We start from the raw sequence: 26,534 nt of genomic DNA, 5'->3' as shown, positions 1-26,534 counted from the left end.
TGCCCAATTGTGGTAATTTTAAAATGAACCAATCACTAAACAGCACTGTGCACTTTAAATACGCTTTGAAAAAATGGTTACGCTGTCATGTGATCAAGGCTTTGTGCCGAAACGTTATGGCGACAACGACAGCTGAATACATTTTGAAAACCAGCATCTCATGTTTGGTCCCTGTCTGTTTCCAGCGCGATCGGGAGCTAAGGCGATTGCGAGAGGAGAACGGAGGTTGGTGTATATGTGCAGCCGTTACGATATCACACGGCTCAACACGGACCCCTTCCGGGAATCGGCTTGAGAGGGAAAAGCCGATAGGTCGACGCGAAGTGATATCCTGTCTGGGGTTTCCCCGGATTCTGTTTGGAGCTTCCGAAGAGGGAGATTAGCGTCAGACCCCCGAAGTACGAGGAGTGCAACGTGCAAGTCCAGTCCCCGGGAAAATCGGCACCGGGAGAAGGTGCACGAAACCAGGAGTAAGGACAGAGGACTACACGAGAAACTAATCCAGGTACTGACGGGAGGAAGGATTATATAACGGATGCGCGGGGTTACCTGTGTCTAAAATTGAAGTATTCACAGAGTAACGTGACGACCGCATAATTAACATCAGCTTAAAATAATGTCTGCCGACAGCGTAAGAGAGCGGGAAGCTAGGGCGAGCACAATGTTCTCGGACAGTCAGCCTGTAACAACGACTGCCCGCAATCAGCGGGAAGCCGCCAGTGGATCTGAAAATATCTCCCTGCATGAAAAAATTAAAATCTTGGAAAAGAAATCCTGCCAGGAACAAAGCAAATGGTGGGAGTCGAAGTCTTTACAAAGATTTATAGAGGTTAAAAGAATACCGCGTGGACTACGCATTCTAACAGCTCCCAGCTACGAGAATCCGAATCCGGACCTAATGAAGGAGTGGGCCGAAATAAACCTTGAAGCATCGCGGCAACAGGTCCTTGTCCTGATTAAGTATGCTGATATCGATGGAGCGCGACTATTGGAAGAGATATCAAGCATATACGAAGAACTGGAAGGAATGGGTCCGGAAGAGGAGAAAGAAAAACTACTGAAAGAAATGAAAACCAGGTTAAAAAAAGAAGAAGAAAAGATCATTGACCGCAAAACTTACAAATTCCAAAGAGACCGTAAGGACTACGAGTTAGGCACATTTTTACATTTTCAAAGCGATATGACTCCCTCCGTAGTGCGTTATCAGGCAAAGCACAGGCAACCAAACAAAACAAGGCACCTCAATCTAAAATGCGGAAAGACCAAACAGACTCAACAATGTCGGATTTCAGCTCTGAAGGTGGAAGCGGATCAGAGTCAGAACAAAGAGAGGTGACCGGGGAAACTCAAAAGAAAAGACCATCCCCGGGGGAAGAAATTGTTTTTTTATGCCAGGGCAGACTGCAATCACTAAGACCTGGGACGCGAAAAAACTACAACGAAGGAGGAAGAATTACAACGCAAGGAAAAGGCGGAGGGCAAGGCAACGGAGGAAATTCAAAACAGACATCATGGAAAGGTCGGGGGAAATGGACCAAAAAGCAGTAACCCCGCAAAGCAAAACTATAATTAATCTCACCAAAATGGAATTGACACAGAAAGAAGAAAAAATTCTACAACTTGGGCTATCCTTTGCTCCCAAAACAAATCTTAACTATGCTAAAGCACGAACGGACGTGTATAAGGCGGTAAGAAAACTCAAGCTTAAAAAATATATAAGCAAAAGAAAAGTGCTGTGGAATCCGATGAGGGGGAGGAGCAGGGCACGCTCTCGCAGGAACTAGCGGAGCTGTGGGACACAGAGGGTGAGGAAGTGCGACCACCCATGCCAAACTTATTTGGAGGAGTGAATAAAACACAAGGGGCTGCAGGACTTACAACGTTGAAGCCGCCATCGACCTTTTGCCCTATTCTGCCTCGTGACAGAATAGATATATTCCATGAAAATGTAACCAATGACCTAAAAGAATTACAAAAGCGCATAAGCAAAGGCCACTACAAAAACAATGAACAAACAAAGGATTATGAGAAACTTGTAACCAAATTGAATAAAGACAAAAATATTGTAGTGCGACCCAGTGACAAGGGGGGCAATGTGGTCCTGCTTACAAAGGAAATGTATGAAAAAGAGGCACTCATGCAACTTAACAACCGTGAACACTATGAGAGGATCAATATGACAACAGTAAAGGGATGGCAGATTGAATATCACAGCTGGCTAACACGATGGAAAAGAAAAAAACTTATCTCTGAAGCCGAATGTCATTACTCGAAGGTGGACCATCCCATAATGCCATGTATATATTTCATCCCAAAGGTGCACAAAGACCAAAAAAATCCCCCGGGCAGACCCATCATCAATGCAATTGGGGGGTTACTTGAGAACACGTCGGTTTATATCGACCAATTTTTACAGACCTTTGTGAAGAACCTGGAGTCATATGTCCGTGACTCAAGTGATTTCCTCTGTAAAATGCGCGACATTGGCTGGCAACCGGGAGATTGGTTGTTAGCACTAGACGTAAGTGCCTTATATACGAGTATAAAACATTTGGACTGTATAAATGCGGTAAAGTACTACTTGTCCAGAAGACCTGATGAGTTCAAAGAACATACTGAAATGTTAGTAACAATGTTGACCTATTGTTTGGAACACAATGTTTTCATATTTAACAACTTGATATACCGCCAATGCCAGGGTGTGGCGATGGGGGCCAGTTTCTCCCCGAGCGTGGCATGTTTACACATGGGGGCTTGGGAGGAACTGGTCCTCAGGGCCAACTTTGAGAGGGAAATGACAGAAAATGTTGTGGCATGGTATCGTTTCATTGATGATTTGTTTGTGGTGTGGAGAGGGTCAAAAGTGGAGGCAGAAAATTTCATTGAAAGTCTGAACATGAACGACTTAAATATTAAGTTTACATGTACGATGAGCCAGACAAATGTCCCCTTTTTGGACATAGAAATATATACCCAAGACAACAAGGTAGCAAGCAGATTATTCCGCAAAACAACGGCAGGAAACACAATCCTACATGCCAGCAGCACTCACCCAGCCCATCTAATACGGAGCATTCCGTATGGTGAGATGCTAAGAATCCGCAGGTTGTGTAGTGAATCGGACGAGCTGCAGAAAGCTCAAGAAATGTGTGCCACCCTTAAATCATTATGTGCAAATAAAAACCTCTTCATTTTGAGACATTTCACAATCAGGATGTAGCAGGGCTCTGTTACTTTGTTATTGACTCCATTCCTAACAGCATGTGGGGCGGGGATCGCTTACAAAAGTTGAGGCGTCTGGAATCCAGATACATTCTGGAACTCAACGCCAAGGCCCCTAGGGGTCTTAACCTGGAGGAAGACTTGAAAACACACCTGTAGAGAAGGATACACTGAAGGTGTGATCAAGTCTTAGAATACACTTCAAATTTGCTCTATGGTTGCTGTACAAAACCGAGGTAAATGGAGAGGGGCAGGTCCATGATTCCCGCTCCTACAATTTAGAGGTTTTTATTTGCACATAATGATTTAAGGGTGGCACACATTTTTTATGGGTACACTGTGGATACTTATTGTACTTGCCCACTGGGGCGGTATTGTCTGTAAAGTCAATTGCACAATGAAGAGGTATCAATGTAATAAGATCTGTCGATGACATTTGCCCACTTGCGCGCAATTCAATGGGCTGAAAACGACAATATGTTATAGTCCGAGTAAAACTGCACTGTATATTTTACTGGGGTTATCAGCGCTCTGATCCAATTTTAGAAGAGCAGAAAACAAAATTAATTAGACCACTGATGTATATTAGTGGGACTGCTCCCCGGTGTGTTACAATTAATCGCTATACGAGATTAATGTAAATATGTCATTTGATCCCGTAAAATGTTTTTCAAATTTGCTGTGCATTGACAGTGTTTTATAGATAATAGTTTTCTTTAATTTGTGTAAAGGAATGAACTATAAGTCTTTCTTCCATTACCTTACCTGAAAAGTTGTTTCCGTTCACGTGACCCAGCACTTTTGCACTTTAAAATGGCGAATGTTTGTATTGTAACTTTGGTGAACAAGCCTGCTGGTCAGGCGAAACGCGTCCGGGGGTTGACAAATAAACTCATTTGTCGGGTACATGGTCTCGCCAGCGTGTGGTTTTTCTACTCGTTTTGTGGAAATGTTAAAAAGACCCGGCATCGGAGGTCTTTGATTCAGGCGAGACACCCGTTGGTCTGGAGGCGGTGACGAATTTCCGAGGCAAAGAGGAGATATATATATATATATATTTATATATATATATATATATATATATATATATAATATTATATATATATATATATGTATTGTATAATAAACTACTACAGGGAAAACGAGTTTTGAGTGGGCAAGTGTATTAACAAGCACTGGCGTTGCCAATAGGTCTCGCAGTAGGAAAGTTGGAGCTATTACAATTGCAAATAACAATGCCTTTTATTTTTGTTTTCATTTTAAAAACATAAAGGGCTTTGTCATTTACAAAACCAATAGCTCCAACTTTCCTATTGCGAGACCTATTGGCAACGCCAGTGCTTGTTAATCATTGCAGCCTTGAAAAAGTTGAGTTCAGATGAAACAGGTACCGGCTGCAAATGTTGTACAAATTCAGAATCAAGATCTGTGTGAAAATTTTGGACAATTTGGAAATAAAGTAATGGAGCTTATGAGCCAATTTTGTAACAACTCTTCATGTAACCACATAGACTACACTTTGTGTACGCTTCAGTATCATTTGTTTTGTGTTGTTGGATTGTGAACTTTCTAGTTCATGATCAGCTTACACCCTATTGGTAGCAGGCTGCAGGATACCATGTGTGCACAGTTACTTTGTTACTGACTGTTTGTTGGAATTTGTTACTTGACCCCAACGTTGGTTTGTTTGGGATGTGCGATTGTTTAACCATGGGTGCCTACGTTTTTGCATCTGGTTTCTGATATAGGAGGTTTTGAACATCTAGGGAACTTCAGTTGCTATTATTTATTTGATTCAGTTGGGATTTCTTAAACAAGTGCCATTTCCCCTCTTCTATTACACATTATGATAAATAACTCGGGGCAGTTCTTCATGAACAAAGATGTACTTTACTTCCAGGAGGCAGCGCAGACACCCAACCGGCAGGGCCAGGCAACCTGACAACTGCCAATTGTCGTTAGATGGAACATAGAGCACGAGAGCATGAAACGCAAGCGATGTCCCATACCACGAGCCCGGAGGCGAGCTACCACTCAGACATAAAACATAACACACATATAAAGTCAGATATCCAGAAATGGCTAGGGCACATGATGATCTGTGAGAAACTTTTTATAACTGATCAAAGCAATTCCACACAGGATAGCTTGCATGCATAGTGTAAAAACGTAATCAAAATCATTCTAGACAAACCATTTTTCACTCCAATTACAAGGCCATTTAACAAAAAGAATTATAATACATTTTGGTCGTATTTGAAACTCAGTTTTCAAACATAGATTTCGCATCAAATTGTGATTGTTAGATATGAATATTGGGTAGGCGTGGCAACAAATTTTTGATTAGAGCTTCAGAGTAGCAGTATGACTATAAAACAGCACGGAGCACTTTGGAATCACTCAGGGAAAGTACTGCAACCCTTGTAATGTTCTGGTTCACCAAAGCGACAGGTGTCTCCTTGTAACCCGGAATGTGTAGCTCTCTAAAAGCTCACGCTGTGCCACTGCACTCTCCTGAACAAATGAGCAGTCAAAGGGGAGAACAGATTGTCCTTCCTCTCGTCAATGCGGAAGGTCAGCAAAGAGTACGGCAGGTCAGAGGAACAAAAAGGTACAAACAAATGCGCTTCGTGGACAAATGAACACACTTGTTTGCGGTCGGCTGCGCCGGGCGAATGCTAAACAATTGTGGTAGGGAGACAAAAAAAAAATATGGTGTCCTTGTGACACCCCCTACAATAAGTTATTTAAGCCTTGTGAGCGCCGCTGTCTGGCGCCCTCCCTCTCTAGCACTTCGCTACACATTAATGAAAACAAAGAGGGACTCCTGCATTGTAACCATGCGCCGGGGTTAAGCACGTGACCCCGAAGTATGGCGCGCTTCTGCTGCGTGGAAAGCGTCCTCCTAATATAAACAAGAATAACTGCTGTTGGAGAAAGGGGAGACAATTAATTAAAAACAACCTAGGAGAGGAGCCAAGATGGCGACCGGAGCAGACGCTTGAGCTCCCGGCTCCGTCTGCCCTTTGCTCCGCAAGAACATCCTGTTTACTATCCTTCTCGCTCCTGGCGGCGAAACGTGTGCGAAGGCGAGCTGATCACTCCTGTGCTTTCCCGAGAATCCAGCTTGCCCGGATGCCGGAGATATTCGTGATGGTGTCTCCCGCCCTGGACCCTCGCTTCATTGCCGCTCGTCGCTGGCCCCTGGAGGCTCCGCAGTGACCGGACCTGCCAGCGCCATTTCAGGCTGCGCGGTCCCGACCGCACTGCACACCGAGGACGGCCGCCAGCGGTGCCTGGAACGTGAGGGCTGAAAGACTGTTGCACGCTGCGCCTGGATTATGAGGGCTGTGAGGTAAGCCCCGGAGGATCGGGTCTCCTGCTCCGATCTGGTGGAGCGCGCTGTGGGAATCTCAGCGACCCGGCTCGCCGTAGGCTGCCGGCTCCTTCTTCTGACACTTAACCTGCTGCACAGCAACCTTAAGGGACGGGTGCTCGACTTTCCTCGATCCTTGTGGCGATATAGACCTGAAGTGAGCTTGTTTTTGCCACAACCCCCCCCGGCCATTATATCGTCCTGCGGTAATCATGACCTCATCTGATTGCCCGCGGCTTGGGGGAGATCACCCGGTCCTGCCGGCTGACTGCTTCGCCCTCCCTGCGTCTAGCACCAGCTCCACAGCGCCGGCTCGGATCATTGTCAATGCGGGGTTGCAGCCTCCACCATCCTGTGGCTCCGTTCTGGCCGCCCTACGGGACTTTCACTCGCAGATGCGTAATGGTCTTCAGGCACTGAGTGAGCGGTTCGACTCAATACTATCTGATGCGGGTCGTGAGCGCAAAATTTGTTTCCAGCAAGGTGTGGATCTGCCTTTGCCGTCATGTGGGGATACAGTGATTACATGTGGACGTGCTACATTGGTGCCTGCTGCTGACTTTACCGACGCCTATGGTCAGCTACTCTCCAATTCTGTTGCTGATACTTTGTTTCCCCCTCCTTCGAAGCTTGACTCATTGTTGCCTGCACCATCGCGCTTGCAGATGTATCCGGCTGCGCAGCTCCTTGCACCCTCGAGGGCTCATTCACTGAGGCCTTCGCCTTATCCCCGGCGGAACTTTTGTGCTTCAGATGCCCTGTTGGGACTGTGTAAGGTGGACAAAGGGATCTCTACAGATGGTCGGCGGCCATTTTATGCTCCTGAATCACCTTCTTCTTCTGAGCGGCCATATTGTCTGTGTGCATCAGATGCTGGGCCTTCATATGGGAGCTGGCTTTCTTTTACACCCGCGATCGGGCCAGGGTTAGGCTGTTTATTGTCGCTACTGCTTCATGGGTTGGCGGGACTGGGACTGGAACTGTTTTGTATATGCTGTGGGCTTGCATCGCGAGATGACTTCTTCCATCTATGTTAATATTGCAATTTACTATAGTACTGCTGCTTTCGGGGTAGAAGGTTTTTAGTGCGTGGAAGTTGTAGATGGCCGAGGGTCCCGGGCGCTCTGATATTGAGTGGGCTCCTCCCCACCTTATTCTTCTTTGGGAGTTTAGATTAGATTAGTTTATTCTTTTCTCACTCCCTATATCATAGGTGTTAAAGTTTTTCTTTTTTCCTCTTCATTCTTCTCTTGCTCTCCTTTCTTGTCTATATTTCGGGTTTTAAAGGGCGACAGGCACTATGCTGGGGGGGGGGGGGGGGGGTAGGCCGTAGCCTCCGCATTGGTGTAGGGTGGGGGGGTAATTTAGTACTTCTTATTGGTTCTATGGGCCTTAATTTTCTTTTTTGTGTTTTCTGCGCTTTCTACTCTGGTTCGATTCTGGGTCCGGGTTTGGGGTTGGCTGAGTGGGGGCGGCGCTGAAGGGGCGCGTAACTGCTATTTTGAATGTCTTGCTGTTGATTTGCACCGCCTCACTGCCTGGGATATTAATTTCCACCGTTGTTTCAGAAATGATGCCGCTTTCCCATGCTGTGAAGATAATGTACGGACTCGAATCTCCTTGCTTCTTATTCTTCACTGCTTATTTTATGATAAAATTCCATAAAAACTTTAAAATTAACCTTCATTTCTCCTTTCCCCCGGTGTCATGGCTCTTCCCAGTGTGACGCTCATAAACTGTTGCTATTTCGCCTGTTGATGCTAGGGGACCGAAATGCTTGCACCTGTGCTTAAAAGTATCGTGGCCGGCCTGATGGTTGTAGGCCCGTATTTGTTCTTTTCTTCATGCACAAATAAAGGTTTTCAAAAAATTAAAAAAAAAAAAAAAAAAACAACCTAGGACGCTTGTTGTACAGCTGTTACCGTTGCGGCTCCAAATGACCTCGGAAGACGGTGCTTGCTTGTTTTTTTTGGCCGAGGCATTTCGCTAAGCCGAGCTGACATTTTACTTATTGCGTTCGATACTCCGTTTCAAGCGGGGAGCAGGCTTTCTCATTTTTAGAGTGCGGGGTTAGTGGAAAGTGGGAGCGGTGGTTTTGGGGCAGGGGTTGGAGAAGTGGTGGGGTGTGCGAGGAGAGCGAAAGTGGGGTAGCTAGGAATGGTAGGAGAGGGGGTCAGGTGGCGAGATGTATCGAGCGCCAAAAATCAGTGGTTAGGAGCGCTACACATTAATGAAAACAAAGAGGGACTCCTGCATTGTAACCATGAGCCGGGGTTAAGCACGTGACCCCGAAGTATGGCGTGCTTCTGCTGGGCGGAAAGCGTCCTCCTAATATAAACAAGAATTACTGCTCTTGGAGAAAGGGGAGACAATTAAAAACAACCTAGGACGCTTGTTGTACAGCTGTTACCGTTGCGGCTCCAAATGACCTCGGAAGACGGTGCTTGCTTGTTTTTTTTGGCCGAGGCATTTCGCTAAGCCGAGCTGACATTTTACTTATTGCGTTCGATACTCCGTTTCAAGTGGGGAGCAGGCTTTCTCATTTTTAGAGTGCGGGGTTAGTGGAAAGTGGGAGCGGTGGTTTTGCTAAGCCGAGCTGACATTTTACTTATTGCGTTCGATACTCCGTTTCAAGCGGGGAGCAGGCTTTCTCATTTTTAGAGTGCGGGGTTAGTGGAAAGTGGGAGCGGTGGTTTTGGGGCAGGGGTTGGAGAAGTGGTGGGGTGTGCGAGGAGAGCGAAAATGGGGTAGCTAGGAATGGTAGGAGAGGGGGTCGGGTGGCGAGATGTATCGAGCGCCAAAAAGCAGTGGTTAGGAGAGGTGGTGGAAGAAGAGCAAAGCAGAAGCCATGTGACGGAGCTGGGTTGTGTTGTTGGAACAGGCTCGGCAGTGCGGCAAGGCTGTGATTGCGTGGAGAGAGAGGGGAGGTGCTGGTGTGGGAGGGGGGAGGTGCTGGTGTGGGAGGAGTGCTGCTAGGGAAAGGCTGTGATTGCGTGGAGAGAGAGGGGAGGTGCTGGTGTGGGAGGGGGGGAGGTGCTGGTGTGGGAGAGGGCAAGGCTGTGTTTGCGGGGAGAGAGAGGGGAGGTGCTGGTGTGGGAGGGGGCAGTTGCTGGTGTGGGAGGAGTGCTGCTAGGGGAGGAGAAGCCTGGAGGGGGGAGTTGCTGGTGTGGGAGGAGTGCTGCTAGGGGAGGAGAAGTCTGATGCCGGATAGGGGCGGGAGAGCCTGGGAATGCGAGAGGCTGGGCTTGCGAGAGGCTGGGCTTGCATGCGATGCTCGTGCATGTACACGTGAACTGCATGAAAACCGCGGGGCTGAAAGCCCTTTGGTTTGACGAAGTTTTCGCCACTCGAATTCTCGCTCCGCTCGATGCGCTTGCGCACATCGATAGGTCGCGAGACCTAAAAAGTAAATAATAAAATTATCACACATTAAATTACAGCAATACTAGAGTATTACACATTAATACTCGAGTATTAAAATTAATACTCAAACTAATATTAATAATGTAAATAATTAAACTTGTATTAATTTATTTGAATAAATAATAAAACAAATATTAATAACACATTGTACAATAAAAATACACAAACTCCCCCCCCAAAATACCCGGGTAACAAAATGTATACCCGGGTACTTTTTCCATAATTTTTTTTAAAACTTTATAAACATTTCTAAAAAGCATAATATACATATAAATTAAACATAACACAAATTAATAGAAAGTAATTTATTTACGACTTTATAAAATATCATGCTTTTAACTAACAATTTTATAAAAATTATTATTTAAACACAAAAAATAGCACAAACATGGGGGGTAGCTATGGTACACCCCTGCATTGTCATGGAGGCAGGCACCTAGTGGTGCCGGTCACCTTGTGCATGACAATGCACGCTGTGCATTCCCAGCATTGTGGTGGGCGGTGCTGTGAGCACCGCCTGCCACAATGCTGAAAATGGAGGATGCCACCGCCACGGTGGTGGTGGCATCCTAATCGCCGGTGCGGGACCGCCACACCACTGGCGGCCGGGCCCAGGACCGCTAGGGTCCGCCCGCCATCCTAATGGTCCTCTTAATGTTTTAAAATAAACTATATATCAAAATAATTATTTTTTAACATCAAAATTAAATATTTACCTACATCATTAATACCTGCGTATTTTTTATATCATAATACATAATATATATTTCTACAAATATATCCATATTATTTTTATATTAGCATTAGTATTAATACCTGAGTATTAAGTTGCTAAAAGCTCTAGCCTACACCTTAAAATAAAAATAAAAAATATCTCCTTAAAAAGATTATATTTACCAACCAAATTAATATCTGTTTATAAATGTTTATATACTATAATAATAAAAGAATTCAAAAAATATTTCCATATTAATTTTAACATTAGCATTAAACTTAATACCGGAGTTATTTTTTATACTAGAATATTAGAAATGTTTCTAAATGTATTTCCATATTAATTTCAGCATTAGCATTCAAATTAATACCGGAGTATTAAATTACTCATAATTAACTATTCCCAAAATAAATGTATATTATCAACAAACATAAAATATAAAAATAATTATCTATGAATATATTTTTATATTTTGTGACTAAATATTACTTATATTTTTTAACTTCAAAAATATAAAAATTATGACAAAAACTTACCATACTATTCTTAATGCGTTGTAAAAGCATGCGTTGTACCTACATATGCGTAGTTGAAGTATGCGTTGTAAAATCCTACATTGTAAATGTTCCTGCATTGTGAAAGTTGCGTTGTAAAAGCATTGCCTTATAATGCCTGCGTTGTAAACGATGTTTCCCCTGACTCGACTGTGTGACTCCTTCGCCACTACAGGTTCACTGATGGACAACATGTTAAAGGCTTCGATCTCGGCTGCTCCTAATTTGGGTAAGGACCAAAAGGCTTTGGGGGTCTTACAGACCAATTTCTCTCCTTAATGTTGATGTAAAATTGTTTACAAGTATACTAGCCCACCGCCTTAACCCCTAATGCCAGGACTGATCTCTACAAGCCAGGCTTGCTTCATACCAGCATGCCAATGTGGAGGATAACACCAGACACATCTATCATCTTCTTGGTAAAGCCTCAAGATCACAAAAGGAAGCCATACTACTTTCAATCGACGCGGAGAAGGCCTTTGACAGAGTTCACTAGCCCTACCTCTTTAAGACCCCAGAGCATTTCAGTTTTCACGATCGGTTCCTGCAATGGATTAGTAGTATGGAATATGCTACTTACCAGTATGCATCTGTTCTTGGCATAGAGGGCTGCAGAGTGGTACATTATGAATAGATCGCCATCTGGTGTTGGGCTTGGATGATTGCACTTTGTTTTTCTCTTGGAGAGTCTTTTGTATCTTGGTGACTCCTCCCTTGGTTGTTAGTGCGCATGGGCATCGGCTCCATCCTTCGATTGTTTTGCCATAGTAGGGTTAGATGGAGTAGTATGATAGAATACAGATAAGAATGCCCATGTAAGTGTATCTAAATAAGATAATGTTGGAACAGACACAGGTTTCCGGGGAGGCTGGGAGGGCATGTACCACTCTGCAGCCCTCTATGCCAAGAACAGATGCATACTGGTAAGTAGCATATTCCGTTCGAGGCATATGGGCTGCAGATGGTACATTATGAATAGACTATACAGCAGTTCTCTCCCTAGCGGTGGTTGCCCGTGTCTGTTGCAACTGTCTGAAATAAGGTTTTTAATACCGCTTGTCCCACTCTAGCTTGTTGTGTTGTGTGCACATCTACACAATAGTGTTTTGTGAATGTGTGCGGTGTAACCCAGGTAGCTGCTTTGCATATGTCATCTAGTGGAATGTTTCCCAAAAATGGCATAGATGCTCCTAGTTTACGTGTAGAGTGAGCTCTAGGAGGAACAGTTAATGTTCTCTTTGCTTTTAAGTAGCATATCTGAATGCATTTTACAATCCATCTGGCAATGCCCGCTTTAGAGAAGGGATTGCCTTTATGTGTTGGAGAAAACGCAACAAATAGCTGTTTTGTCTTTCTGAACGTTTGTGTTCTCTCTATATAGTACAATATTGCCCTTCTAACATCCAATGTATGTAGGGCTCTTTCTGCTACTGTTTGTGGTTTTGGAAAGAAAACCGGTAATTCCACTGACTGATTGATGTGGAATGCTGAAATTACCTTTGGTAAGAATTTTGGGTTTGTTCTAAGAACCACTTTATTTTGGTGTAACTGCATGAATGGTTCTTGAATCGTAAAAGCCTGCAACTCACTTAGTCTTCTAAGTGACGTGATAGCTATGAGGAAGGCCCCCTTCCATGTGAGGAATTGTATTTCACACCTATGCATAGGTTGAAAGGGTGGCCCCATTAGTCTGGTAAGTACTATGTTGAGATTCCAGACTGGGGAAGGTGGTTGTCTTGGTGGAATGACTCTTTTGAGTCCCTCCATGAAAGCTTTAATTGCTGGTACTTTAAACAGGGAAAGATGTTGCCTGTTTTGTAGGTACGCCGCTATGGCTGCGAGATGAACTCTGATAGAGGTATATGCTAAGTTACATTGCTGCAAGTGTAGTAAATAGCAAATGATTTGTTTAGTGGATGCGTCCAGAGGGTTGATGTGCTTACTGTTACAGTGTATAGCAAACCTCTTCCATTTTGCTGCATAGCATGCTCTGGTGGTAGGACGTCTTGCTTGTTTAATGATTTCCATACATTCTGGTGGTAAATCTAAATATCCAAACTCTATGACCTCAGGAGCCAGATCGCTAGGTTCAGTTGTTTGGGATCTGGGTGCATTATTTCTCCATGGTTCTGTGTAAGATGCATGGGTAATAATCTTAGTTTTTGATGTGGCACCTGTGAGAGTTGTAGTAGCGTGGTGAACCACGGCTGTCTTGCCCATGTGGGTGCCACTAGTATCATTGTCATTGAGTGTTGCTGCAGTTTCCGAACCAGTAATGGAATTAGTGGGAGAGGAGGGAAAGCGTAAGCAAATTTGTTGGACCAATTTATCCATAGTGCATTGCCCTGGGACCGTTGGTGTGGGTACCTGGATGCGAAGTTTTTGCATTTTGCGTTCTGATGATTGGCAAACAGATCTATCTCTGGTTGCCCCCATCTCTGGAAGAATGGCTGCAGTATCTGGTCGTGCAGCTCCCATTCGTGTACTTGTTCTGACTGTCTGCTTAGGATGTCTGCTATCTGATTTTGAACTCCTGGTAGGTGTTCTGCTAACAGATAGATCTTTTGAGGAATGGCCCATCTCCAAATGTCCTGTGCTAGTTTGGATAGTTGGAGAGAGTGTGTCCCCCCCTGTTTTTGAATATAATACATTGCAGTCATGTTGTCTGTTCTGATCAGGACTGCCTTGCTTGTTATTTGCATTTGGAAAGCCTTTAGTGCTAGAAATACTGCTAATAGTTCCAGGTAGTTGATGTGCAGTTTCTTTTGCTGCACACTCCACTTCCCCTGCACTGTGTATTTGTCCATATGCGCTCCCCATCCGGAGAGCGATGCGTCCGCTGTTATTATCACTTGTGGAATTGGCTCTAGGAACGACCGTCCCTTGGAAATGTTTTCTGTGTTCCACCACTTCAGAGAGCGATACGTCCGGTCGTTTACCAACACCAGATCTGTAATCTGACCTTGAGCCTGATTCCACTGTGTCGCTAGACACTCCTGTAGTGGACGCATTTGTAGCCTGGCATGTGGTATTAGCAGTATGCAGGAGGACATCATGCCTAACAGTTGCATAAACACTCGTGCTGGTAGTGAGTGTTGTGGTTGAAATCTTTGTATTAACCCGACCATTGTCTGTATCCTGATTGGGTTGGGGTATGCTATTGCCTTTTCTGTGTCTATCGTAGCCCCCAGGTATTGCTGAATCTGGTTTGGTTGCAGGTGTGACTTTTTGTAGTTCACCGTAAACCCTAGGTGGTGCAGCAATTGAATTGTCTTCTGTGTGTTGTGAAGGCATTCTTCTTGTGACCTGGCCTTTATTAGCCAATCGTCCAAGTAGGGGAAGACATGTATTTGTTGTGTTCTTAGGTGTGCTGCCACCACAGCTAGGCATTTTGTGAAAACTCTCGGTGCTGTTGTGACACCGAACGGAAGGACTTTGAACTGATAGTGTTGTCCTTCTACTACAAATCTTAGGTATTTTCTGTGGGCTTTGTGAATTGGGATATGAAAGTAAGCGTCTTTTAGATCCAGTGTAGAAAGAAAGTCCCCTTTCTTCAGTAAAGGGAGTACTTGTTGGAGCGTGACCATGTGGAAAGGCTCCGAATTTATGTAAGCATTGAGAGGTCTGAGGTCCAATATTGGTCTTAGGGACCCGTCTTTTTTGGGGATTAGGAAGTATAGAGAGTATACTCATGTCCCTTGTTGATTTTTTGGGACCTTCTCTATTGCATGCTTTTGTAGAAGTGCTATTACTTCTTCCTTTAACAATGTCAGATGATCCTGACTCATTGGACGCTGTTTGGGGGGGATGTTTGGTGGGGTAGCTGTGAGTTCCAGGCAATAACCATGTTGGATAATCTCTCTCACCCACTTGTCTGATGTGATGTTTTCCCAGACAGGTAGGAACTGTGATAGACGTCCCCCGACCGGTGTTATGTGGTCTGGGGGGAGTTCTATGAAGTCACTGTTTTGGGGTTGAGGCGTTGCGGTTGTTATTATTTCCGCGGCCTCTACCTTTGTTGTTGTTACCCCTGTAATTTCCTCTTGAATTGCCTCTGGGTGATGTAGGTGTGAAAGAGGTGGATTGCTGATGTGTTCCTGTATTTTTTGAGCCCCCTCTATAGGTGGATCTACGAAAGGAACCTCTTTGTGTTGGCTGTTGCAATGCTCCCATTGACTTCGCCGTTTCAGTATCTTTTTTCATTTTTTCTAAGGTCTCATCTGTGTTTGAACCAAAAAGTGTCTTTTGATCAAATGGTTGGTTCAGTAAGGACGTTTGTACTTCCTGTTTGAATCCTGAGATTCTAAGCCATGCATGTCTCCTTAACATGACACTGGTGTTGATGGATCTTGCTGCAGTATCTGCTGCGTCTAGGGCGCACTTAATGGAAGTATTAGTTATTATTTTACCTTCCTGTATTAACTGATCTGCCTTTTTCTGATGTTCTTTGGGGAGATGTGTGATGAGTTTTTCTAATTCATCATAATGTGCCCTGTCATAACGTGCAAGTAGTGCCGGTGTATTGGCTATACGCCAGCTATTTGCCGCTTGTGATGCTACTCTCTTGCCTGATGCATCTATTAATTTTGACTCTTTATCAGGTGGAGGAGCCTCTCCTGTAGATAATGAGTTTGCTCTTTTACGAGCGTTTGAGACTACAAGCGAGTCCAGAGGTACATGCCCTTTGATAAATATTGGATCCTTTGGAGCCGCCTTATATTTTTTATCAATTCTTGGGTTTAACACCCTAGCCCTCACTGGGTCTTTGAATATTTCTTCTGTGTGACTGAGAAGACCCTTCAACATAGGAAGAGTACCTGATGTTCTTTGTGCATAAGGTAGCGTCTCTAACAGGAAATCCTCTATTTGAGGTTCTGTATGTATATCTACTTTATGATATTTTGCTGCCCTATTAATGAGCTGTACAAACCCTGTGTTATCATCAGGTGGTGAAGGCTTACAGGGATATAACTCTGGGTCGTTGTCCTCATCTGACCCTACGTCATAATTTTCCCATGGGTCATCCTCATCTGGGATGGTTTCATCATCCCCTTGAGGTTCTCCCTCCCCTGGATCACTGTCTACATCAGACTGAGGTGTAGATGGTCTTGGTGTGGAAGGTGTAGGAATATTTGGCATAGTGTGAGGAATAGGAGAAGAGGGTGTGACTTTAGGTCGAGGAGAAGCAGGAGGAGTTGTATTTGTCCTCAGTGTCCTCTTTTTTGAAGGAAGAGATTTATCTTCTGTCTGTTCATTCTTTCTCTTCTTCGTCACTACTTTGCCAGTTTGCGGATCGATAAACAAAATCTTTTGTTTGGGATCTGTCTGTTGCTCCTGAATCGGTACCGAAGGTCCTGGTTCCGAAAGGTGCTTATGTTTTCGATCGTCAGTGTTCGGTGTTTTCGGCACCGAGTGTCTACTCGATTCCGACTTCCTAGGTATCGAGTGAGTCTTGGACGACGAATCATGTTTCTGTTTCGACATGGAATGTTTCGATACCGAGACTTCCCTTGTATGGAGCTTCGGTGTCGAAGTCGATGTCGACCTTTTCTCGGATCCGACATGGTGGGAGGCCGAGTGTTTCGGTTTCAGTTTCGGTTTCGTTGCCGGGCCCGAGGGCGGGGCGTCAGAAACTTTTTTCTGCGGTTTGACCGGGCTCGAAGGCGGGGTCGTTACCGCACGGGGTCGGTTTTTCGGTAAGGGGACGTCGTCACTCACGGTTTGTTGCACGTCGAGTTCTTCAACATCCGATTGGTCCCCTTCCGACCCCGACTGATCCTCTTCTTCCTCAATTTGTTCGTCTCCGAACAGCTCCGGGATCGCCTCCGACTGCATTCTGGAAACCTCGTGTCTTCTAGCTCGACGATTTCTAATCGTTAGCTTGGAGGAGAATGCTGCGCAGGCTTCGCAGTCCCTGGATTCGTGTTCAGGCGATAGACAGAGGTTGCACACCTCGTGTAGGTCCTTGTGTGGGAACTTAGCACCACACGTTGGACATTTTTTGAATGGAGTCCTTTCCATGGACCCCGGGCTTGACTGCGTCGAGAAAGGCCTCCTGTTCGTCGACGTAGATCAAAGTTTTTTCTCTTCGATTTTGAATTCGCACGCGCCGGAATGGAAATGAAACGCGTTCGATAACAATACCGTCGAATTGGAAAGGGAATACACGCCGATAAATCACTTTTCTCTGAAGTTGATCTGGAGCGTCTCGATCCTCATCCGAACCCGATGGCGGAAAAAAACAATCTAAGGATGGAGCCGATGCCCATGCGCACTAACAACCAAGGGAGGAGTCACCAAGATACAAAAGACTCTCCAAGAGAAAAACAAAGTGCAATCATCCGAGCCCAACACCAGATGGCGATCTATTCATAATGTACCATCTGCAGCCCATATGCCTCGAACATATAGCTATGGACTCTCATCTCAGTCCTTCCCCATCTGCCGCGGCACGCATTAAGGCTGTCCCCTCTCTCCTCCTCCTCCTCTTTGCCCTGTACATGGAGCCCCTTGCCCAACACATAGGAGCCCACCCTGACATAACAGGTACCCAGTTCGGGAGAGACCAGCATCTTATCCGCTTATACGCTATTGACGTGATTCTGGCTATTACACATCCAATGACATCTCTCCCTGCCTTAGTTACAGAGCTCCAAACCTTTGTTGTTTTCTCCGGCTTTAAAGTTAATATGCAAACAACGCAAATTTTGAACCTCTCCGTCTCCCTGCATAATAGACTACTACGCTCCCAATTTCCGTTCGAATCGGCTACGGACTCCCCCCCCTACCTCGGGATCAAACTGGTGAAGTCTCTCTCTAAAACCATCTCATTTAACTACAAAAATCTGATAGAGTAAATCCAATACGATATTGGCACATGGGAACGCCTTGGCCTCTCTTGGTTGGGCAGGACTGCTACCACGCATTCTTATCTCTTCCAAGCCCAACCATTGACCCCACCAAAACACACACTCCGCTCGCTGCAAACTGAGATTAATAAATTCATATGTTAAGGAAAGAAACCTCGCCTCTATAAATATCTCATGTACCGTCCAGCATGCGAGGGAAGTCTTGAGTCACTTCCCTACTTTGTAACTACCAGGCCTTACAGTTGTGCTTTTTGGTGGAGCGGAACCATACGCTTAGTGAGAAGCACTGGTGCATCATGGACCAGGATGTGGCTGGCTCCCACATCTGGAAGGTACTGTGGCTTCCGCGGAAACACAGGACATGGGGTTTATTGTCCTCACCAGTCACCTGCTTGGTCTTTCCAATGTGGGATGTAGTCATGACTAAAGCAGCCTTAACGTCCTTTCCCTTCCCAATGACTCCAATTGTAGCTAACCCAGATTTTACCCCAGGGATGCAACCAGACAGCTTTAAACGATAGCAGGAAGGCAGAGGCAAACGGTTGGTAGTATGTTTGATCCCCAGGGGATAATTCCCTCCGACCAATTAAAAACTGTCGACGAGCTGGAGGGGAAAAGACAGATTGCATCCAATACCTTCAGGTTCGTCACTGGGTGCTGCAACCTTCTGTCAGGCCACACGCAGAAAGACCCTTAACACCTTTTGAAAAATGGTTACTACTTAAGAGAGTTGATAGGCACCCCATTACTGAGAAGTATGCTACCCTTGAGTCGAAGGGAAATGAATACTCGTTCAGTGAGATAAAAGAAATGGACAGACAAAATAGGCAAGACATTCTCTGATGACGAGTGGGCTGACATCTTCAATAGAACTTGACATGCTGTGCATAGCATGTCCGGTACAGGAAAAGCATACAAAATCGTCTTTTAATGGTACATGAACTGGTATGACTTAGCGCTTGGAACTCTGAATGTTTCAAGGCTGTGGGGGGGAAAGCTCCATCTCTTATGGCATTGCCTGAAGCGCATCCATTTTTGGGATCAAATCCTTAACGACATGAACCGTGACTTTATTCCCATGGTTCGTGGCGTAGTCAGTCTATGGCCTTCCCAACCCTTTGACATTCCCACTCAATTCTCGTTGAGGGAAACAAATGGCATTAGCGCTAGGCGAGGTGTATAAAGCGATTCTTGCCCTCTGGGGAACTGACAAGAGCCCTCACCACAAAGCCTGGTTACACAAACTCTGGTTCCAACTGGGTATGGAAAAGATGTCTTTAACAATGACTCTTACGCTACGGAGTGGGCTCCTTCTATACGCATTCCTTCTTCAGAATTTAATCAACTGACAGGCCTGAATTATTTTACACTCCTCTGAATACTACCTCCACCTGACCTTGCTTCAACTGCCACCTCTGATTATGCCTGCCAGGTTACTGGCTTAAAATAATCTGACCTTGGACGGGACTGAGTATTACCACTGAACACTTAGGAGCCCATTAGGATGGCGGGTGGACAGAAGTCCGCCCGCCACCTTAGCGGTGCTGGGACTGGCCGGCAGCAGCGCCCACTACATTGCTGGGAATGCATTGCATGCATTGTCATGCAGAAAGTGACAGGCACCGTGAGGTGCCTGTCACCATGTCCATGAACATGCAGGTACCCCCATGTGCACCCCTCATCCCCCAATACCATGGGGGCCCGCAATGGGCCCCCGAAAGCAGAATCTGAATGCCTTTGCATGTTTCCGCCCCCATAATAATACGGATGGCGGTGTCTAGCCGACACCGTCACCATATTAAACCCTTTTCCGCCCGGTCGACTAGTCGACTGGGCTGAAAAGCGGCAGACGGTCTTCCCGTCTGCCGTGGTACCCCTGCCATACTAATATGGCAGGCGGGTAAATGGGTGGCAGGGGGTGAAGGATGTAGGGTGGATCACCACCGCCCTGCGGGCGGTGGCGATCTGCCCTACATCCTAATGATCGCCTAAGTTATTCCTTATGAAGGATGATGGGAGGGGTGTTTGTTATGGGACCTGTTGTGTTTAAATACGGTTAAAATGCCTAAATGTTGCTTTAGGCCTCAGAGATGTAGGTGTGAATCTGTTTTCACTTGATTTACCTAGGTATTGAATTCTGCTGGCCCTACAAGGTTATAGGAGATCAGCTGTGTTATTATTAACTTCACTGTAACTTAAAAAATAAATTACCCATAAATATACTCTGCCTTCTTCAATTGAATCTCAATCAAGACTTAAATGGCAACTCAACCATTTAAAATATTTAGAAATTGAGTTTAAAAACACCTTGAAGTGTTACAATTATGCATAGAACACTCCCTTGGCACCCTTAATTCATCACCTGATGAACTTCATATTATTAAATTTTCCTGGTCAATCTTTCCACAAATGTCCAATCTATAAACAATCTGATATAATACTTGATATGGAAAGGCAAGCGGTCTAGAATCTCACTCAAAAACTCAGAACGAAAATGTATAGGGGGACTGGGACAACCAAACATTATCAACTACCAGTCAGCTTATCTTGCTAGACAAGCCACTTGGTGCCTAAAAACAGGAACCAATTCTTGTACTCCCTTTGCCAACATTGAGGCTGACTTAGTTAAAACCCCTTCTCACATGAATAGAATCTACCCCTGATGAAACACCTGAAAGTTCCCAACTCGTTCTAGATCATAAAATATATAATAACATATCATAACAATTACAATAAAAGATACAAAAACATCAATTAGAACGCAAACTGAATTAAGGAAATCAGAACTATCATCTCTCTGGTTTAATCCACACATCAGGAGAGATTGACACGATTAATTGAGCAAACTGGGCATTACCTGACATACATCTGGTTAAAGACCTTGGTTCCTTCATGAATACAGTTTCAATGTTCCATGAGAGGATTCAACTTCAACAGGCTGAAATCTAGAACTATTTGGAATAACACACACACCAGAGTCTATCAAATGTCTTGAATGCATATCAATAAAAATGGTCACATCGCTGCTACAATATAGAAATTTCTAGACAAAGAAAATATGCCTAACAATTCCCACATCCAGGAAAATGCGCCCAATCTTGCAGCGTCAGACATATATTCCCTCCTGCCACCCCCTGAATCTGACTGGAAACACATCTGGAACTCACTCCTATCTGACAAATTCTCATTGTTACGCTAACAAAGCAGATTTTGGACCTTCTACAGAAGCTTTTGGACCTCAGTTGAATGACAAACTAGGCCTAATAAGCTCTAATCAATATTGGCATAGTTCGGTGGCTACAGGAAACCTACAGCATTTACCATTTTATTACGAGGACATCCAAAAATACTGGAACAAACCTGAATTAACAATAAATAAGATGTTTCATACCAACATTATGCTTAACCATATAATTGTATAACTGTCACCATAAGACCGCAAAAGTATTGCGCCAGATCTGAATCTTAAAATATGGGACCTTCCCCTACTATACTTACTGTTCACTATAGGTATCAAAACCATTTTATATGTTTGGGAAAACACTAATAACATTTATAAGCACACTTGGTGGGCCGGGGTAGGATTCATCAGAAGCAATGACAATATTTATAATCGTGTTTACAACATCAAATATTCCATATTTTTATGGAACAAATTAAATACCTATCTTGAAAAGATTAAACCTCGATAAACTCTACCATCGCTCACCAATGCCTCCTCAGGTGCTTCAAGCACCAACAACCTCACCTTCCAAATTGTAATATGGCACACAGAGAAATAATGGTCCTGCTTCCCCTACAAATTTCTTCCCCCAACTTATTCCATTACCCCTCACTTCTATCCTTTATACCATACTTTTGCTTCATGTTCCCCCTTTTTCTCTCTACTTTCTATCACTGCACTATCTTGCCGCCCTCAGTCCAACTCTTGCGCAACATAGGAGGATGGATTCAGACTGTCTATACAATTGTGATATAATACCAAACTTCAATTCAATTTTTTCTGGGTACACAGATTACCCTGATATCTAGGTCATCAAACCAACAATGTTTATCCTAAACAATGTGAGCACCGTTTTGCTCTATTACATTGTACTGCCCCTATATGCTTGAAAATGTACTTTGGATATATAGCCAATAAAAAGGTTTGAAAATAAAAAAAATGCAGTTTGTACTTCCCATGATGTTGTACAGTAAATTTGGGCATTCAAAAATTGGCGAGGAGTTGTAACGGACCATGTTCATTAATGAGCTCGGTGGAAGAATTTGACTTTGCTACAGGATGGAAGTGCTAGCCAGAGACAGACGTTTGTATCACATAAGCAAGAAATTTATTTTGTGGAACATTAGGCTAGCAGACAGAAAGGGAAGGCCAAAATTTAACGAGGCCCTGAGCCAGGTAAGGCGGGATGCATTGTCTGACGTGGCACAGCACACAACATGAAGCCTAGAGTCTGGTAAATCACCAAAGCCTAGTTTGAGACGTGCACTCAGCATTAAGACATCGCATGACGTGCAGACCACTGCTGCGTCAATGTGTAAGTGGCCTCCATTTCTTGGTCAGGCACGCGAACGGGGTCCTTGCTATGTTGTGAAGTAATAGCACGAGCATGAACCCATGGTTGAAGCCATTTTAAGGTGAAGAGAAAATCAAACTTAGCACAGCCTCTGCTGTGTTGGAAGCTCTTTATTTTTGAGTATAAGGTTGTGAAAGCGGACAAAGAAATGATCGTCAACAAAGTTGTTACAAGACCCCAGCATATGAAAGGTTGAGAAGCAACTAATGTTTTATTTCTTTTTGTTGCGACTTTGTGACTGTGATTCTTTTTTTTTTTGGAGCAGTTATTGAACATCATTATTTGACAGCTGAAATGTGTTTTTCAAAAATGTTAACATAGCACAATATGGCAGCACTTGGCCTCTTCCTACGAAATACTAGGTAAACCACAGAAAAGTGGAAAATGGTACAGAAAAGCAGAAAATTACTTGGTTGGCATTGATGCTAAGAAATTTGGTGCAAAGAGGAAAAAGGAATTATTATTTGGTTAACTGGGTGCAGAGGACTTTAACGATCTTCTAGAGAAAATTTTCCAACAGGACAGCTTGGGAAGATGGGATAAATATACTGAAGCTGTCAACTGACTTGAAAAATATTTTTAGAAAAACTCAATGTGGTGTTAGAATGCTTCACTTTTTTTTCTCTAGGAGACAGGCTAAATGATAGAGGAGTATCTTGCACCCTTGAAAATCATGGCTGAAACAGACAATTTGGAGAGCATGGAAAATACTTGCTTAAGGAATCAACTGATTTTAGGGTGCAAACAAAACCTTTATGTTCATCTAACCCAGCCTTAACTGAGGCTCTTAATATAGTAAGACGATTGAACCATACATTCTGTAATCAAAGGCTTCAGAAAGTGATGATGAAATTAACCACACTGGAGCTGTGTCTGTTTTACGTAGGAGAGGTTAGAAAAGTATTGTATGGATGGCATGAAATCTAGTGGAATTGTATCTTATAAAGAGTGATATAAAGCACATTTGCAAAACTCAACTACTTGTCCAACACTCAAAATAATGTGCAACTGATGTCGGAAAACTGGGCATCCTGCTAAGGCGTATAGGGTTACTGAAATCCTGAGCAAGAATGCCAGTACTGGATATGATAGACCGAATCCTCATTTAATTTCATTGAAGTTTCGATCAACATAATGGCAAACTCAGGATCACCAATCACCATTGAGGCAGATACCATGTTAAAAGAAAAATGGGGTGGCAAAGTGCTTGAACCAATAGATGTCAGTCCCAAAGCTTTTGGAGAACATGATATTGAGATATTGGCCTATTTTTAGGATAAAAGTGGAGTTTAAAGATGATTTTTTGACCAAAGTGTATGTTGTGGCTCATGGAATCAATGTTTCAAGTTGGTCTGACTAAGGCAGAAAAGACATGATTTTAAAACATGGGATGAAAAAACGTATCTCTTTGCGTGCTGAATGGGAGGAAATGTTTGACAGAGTCAAATATTAATAATATATTAAAAATAAAAATACAAGGATGAGTTTAGTGAAAAAATGGCTGTGTCAAAGGGTTCTCCAATATGATTTGCCAAACACAAATGCGAAACTAGTGGTGCATAAGGTACGTAATGTATATATGTGTGCAAGTATATTTGAATGTGTTCACAAGGTGTAATTGTACCACGAGATTAATCAGAATAATTTTCTAGAATTGCAATGCCAGAAAGAAAATACCAGGATGTTTGTCGATTTACGATCATTCAGCAAGGAAAGTTTAATGGACTGTAATCTTTTACCTACAACACAGTAAATGTTGTCATCAGTGGGTAAAACATCGATTTTCAGCACTGCTGACTTGAAGACAGCTTATCACCAGATCAACCTCACAAGAGTCACACTTGCTCACCACCAAAATGACACATTCACATTTCTCAGATTAATGTTTGGACTGACTTCGGCGGACAGTGTGTTCCAGAAACTAATGGTCAACCTTTCTGAAGTATTTTAAGATTACTAATTTTCCAGGATGACATTCCTATGTATGTTGAAACACATGATCAACATGATACGGTTTTATAGAAAGTCTTGTCAACCTTAAAAAACATGGTTTGGTCCTAAGTAAAGTCCATGAACGGCATCAAACATAAAATTGATCTGCATCAATATACTTTAGGGCCATTTATTAGCTTGGATGAATACTATGCCGGTTTCATTCATGGTTATTCTAAATGTGTGTAGAGTGTCCATCGGGATTATGTTTTTAATGTGGGTACAAAAATGATATTAGAAGCACCTGTTTTGAACCTTATGTGGACAGTGTGAAGTATTATGTGACTAGGGGTATCAGGACTGTAAGATGTAGTTTGTCAGAAAGTAGAACGTGTGGAAAGATGAACTGCATTGTTATCAAATACCTCTAGAGGCACTGAACAACACTATCGCACAATTGAGATAGAAGCACTGGCGTGTGTACACGCTATGCAAAAACTTTTAACGTATTTATGGGGCACTAAGTGTCAAGTGTTGATTTAATTGCTAGGTTGCAGGAGTTTGAAGTTCATATTGCGTATATTCCGAGGTGTCAACATGACATACGAATGCCTACTAGGACAGCTGACTGACTATTTCAAAGAAGAAAGTGATAAGTAGTGTGGAACGGCATATATTGATCCATGCCATCTGACCAATGGTACTTCAAAACATGAAGACTGGAAACATGTTCATCAAGAAAATAGTGCTCGTCACTTATTACTACAATCCCAAATAGTGAGCTGGCCTAATAAGAGTTTCAACATAGCAAAGTCATTAGATTGATTTTTGAAAGTGGCTTTGGTTCTCATTGTGGGAAATGGTATAACTATAATAGATAACAAATGTGTGCCCTCAGGATGTTTTGGTAGAGTGTGCCCATGGAGGACATCTGGGAATGACCTCTATTAAGAAAATTTTAAATGGGCAGTGGATAATGTGGTCAACGCATATAGAGAGTGTTGTCTCCCATGAACATTGGACTGCGAATAAGACTCCACTTACTGCAATTTCTTTGCATGATAAGCCACAGCAAAGGATAACAATTTTCTTTTTAGGTCCTCTTCATGAACTGGAAGAACATCTAAGGTACTTGATTATAATGATGGATTATTCCAAATGGATCTATAATTCTTTTGTAAGCAGGATCATCATGAAGAGAGAGCACTGTGGACTAATCCAGATAAACAATGAGAGTTGCCATTAGTCTGATGACTTGTGGCCCAATGCCTAAAGTGTGACTTCTTTTCACATTCTTGGACATTTACAGTTTCAGTATAAAAATGCTTTTAGCTTTTAAATAATAAGAATATTATGCTGAACATATGCTCCCTGCAAGCCTTGTTTTAGCTACAAAAGGTTATAACTCATGATAAATAAGGCATGACCTGTGGAGTGCTTCCCATGACATTCCTTTTCAGTTTACCACATATTAACATGTCACCACTTTTAATGCTGCCAATGAAGCATGCCATAAAACTTACAAACATGTAAAACAGCCAAAAGAATAAGAATGTTTCCTATTACATGAAGGAAATAAGATCACTAACGAATAAGTTATGAAGCATATGCTGGAAACTACTGGCGCCTACATCAGGGAGAGTAAAAGAAAAAATCTCAGGCAGGCTACCTCCTAATTTATGCATCTAGTAATGTACTGAAAATGTAATTAGATTATTTCAGTTAGTCTTCACATTCCCAACCGTAGAAAACCTGTGGAAAAGGGGGCAGCAAAAAGCTTAGAACATGTATCGACAATACACAAGATATTTTTCATGTGTGAGGAAATAATCCACAAATCATCAATCGGAAATTAGACAAGGAATA

The 26,534-nt window shown here is 43.4% G+C and overlaps 1 protein-coding gene across 1 annotated transcript in view; it reads right to left on the bottom strand.

Moving 5' to 3' along the window:
• The window catches only part of BCKDHB (branched chain keto acid dehydrogenase E1 subunit beta), a 995,115-nt gene that overhangs the window by 239,897 nt on the left and 728,684 nt on the right, over window positions 1-26,534 (bottom strand). The gene's annotated exons all lie outside the window — the stretch shown is intronic.

Source organism: Lissotriton vulgaris, chromosome 6 (assembly GCF_964263255.1).
Source record: "Lissotriton vulgaris chromosome 6, aLisVul1.2, whole genome shotgun sequence".
Lineage (NCBI taxonomy): Eukaryota > Metazoa > Chordata > Amphibia > Caudata > Salamandridae > Lissotriton > Lissotriton vulgaris.
Note: the sequence above shows the minus strand (reverse complement) of the source record. Positions and strands in the feature narration are given on the sequence as shown.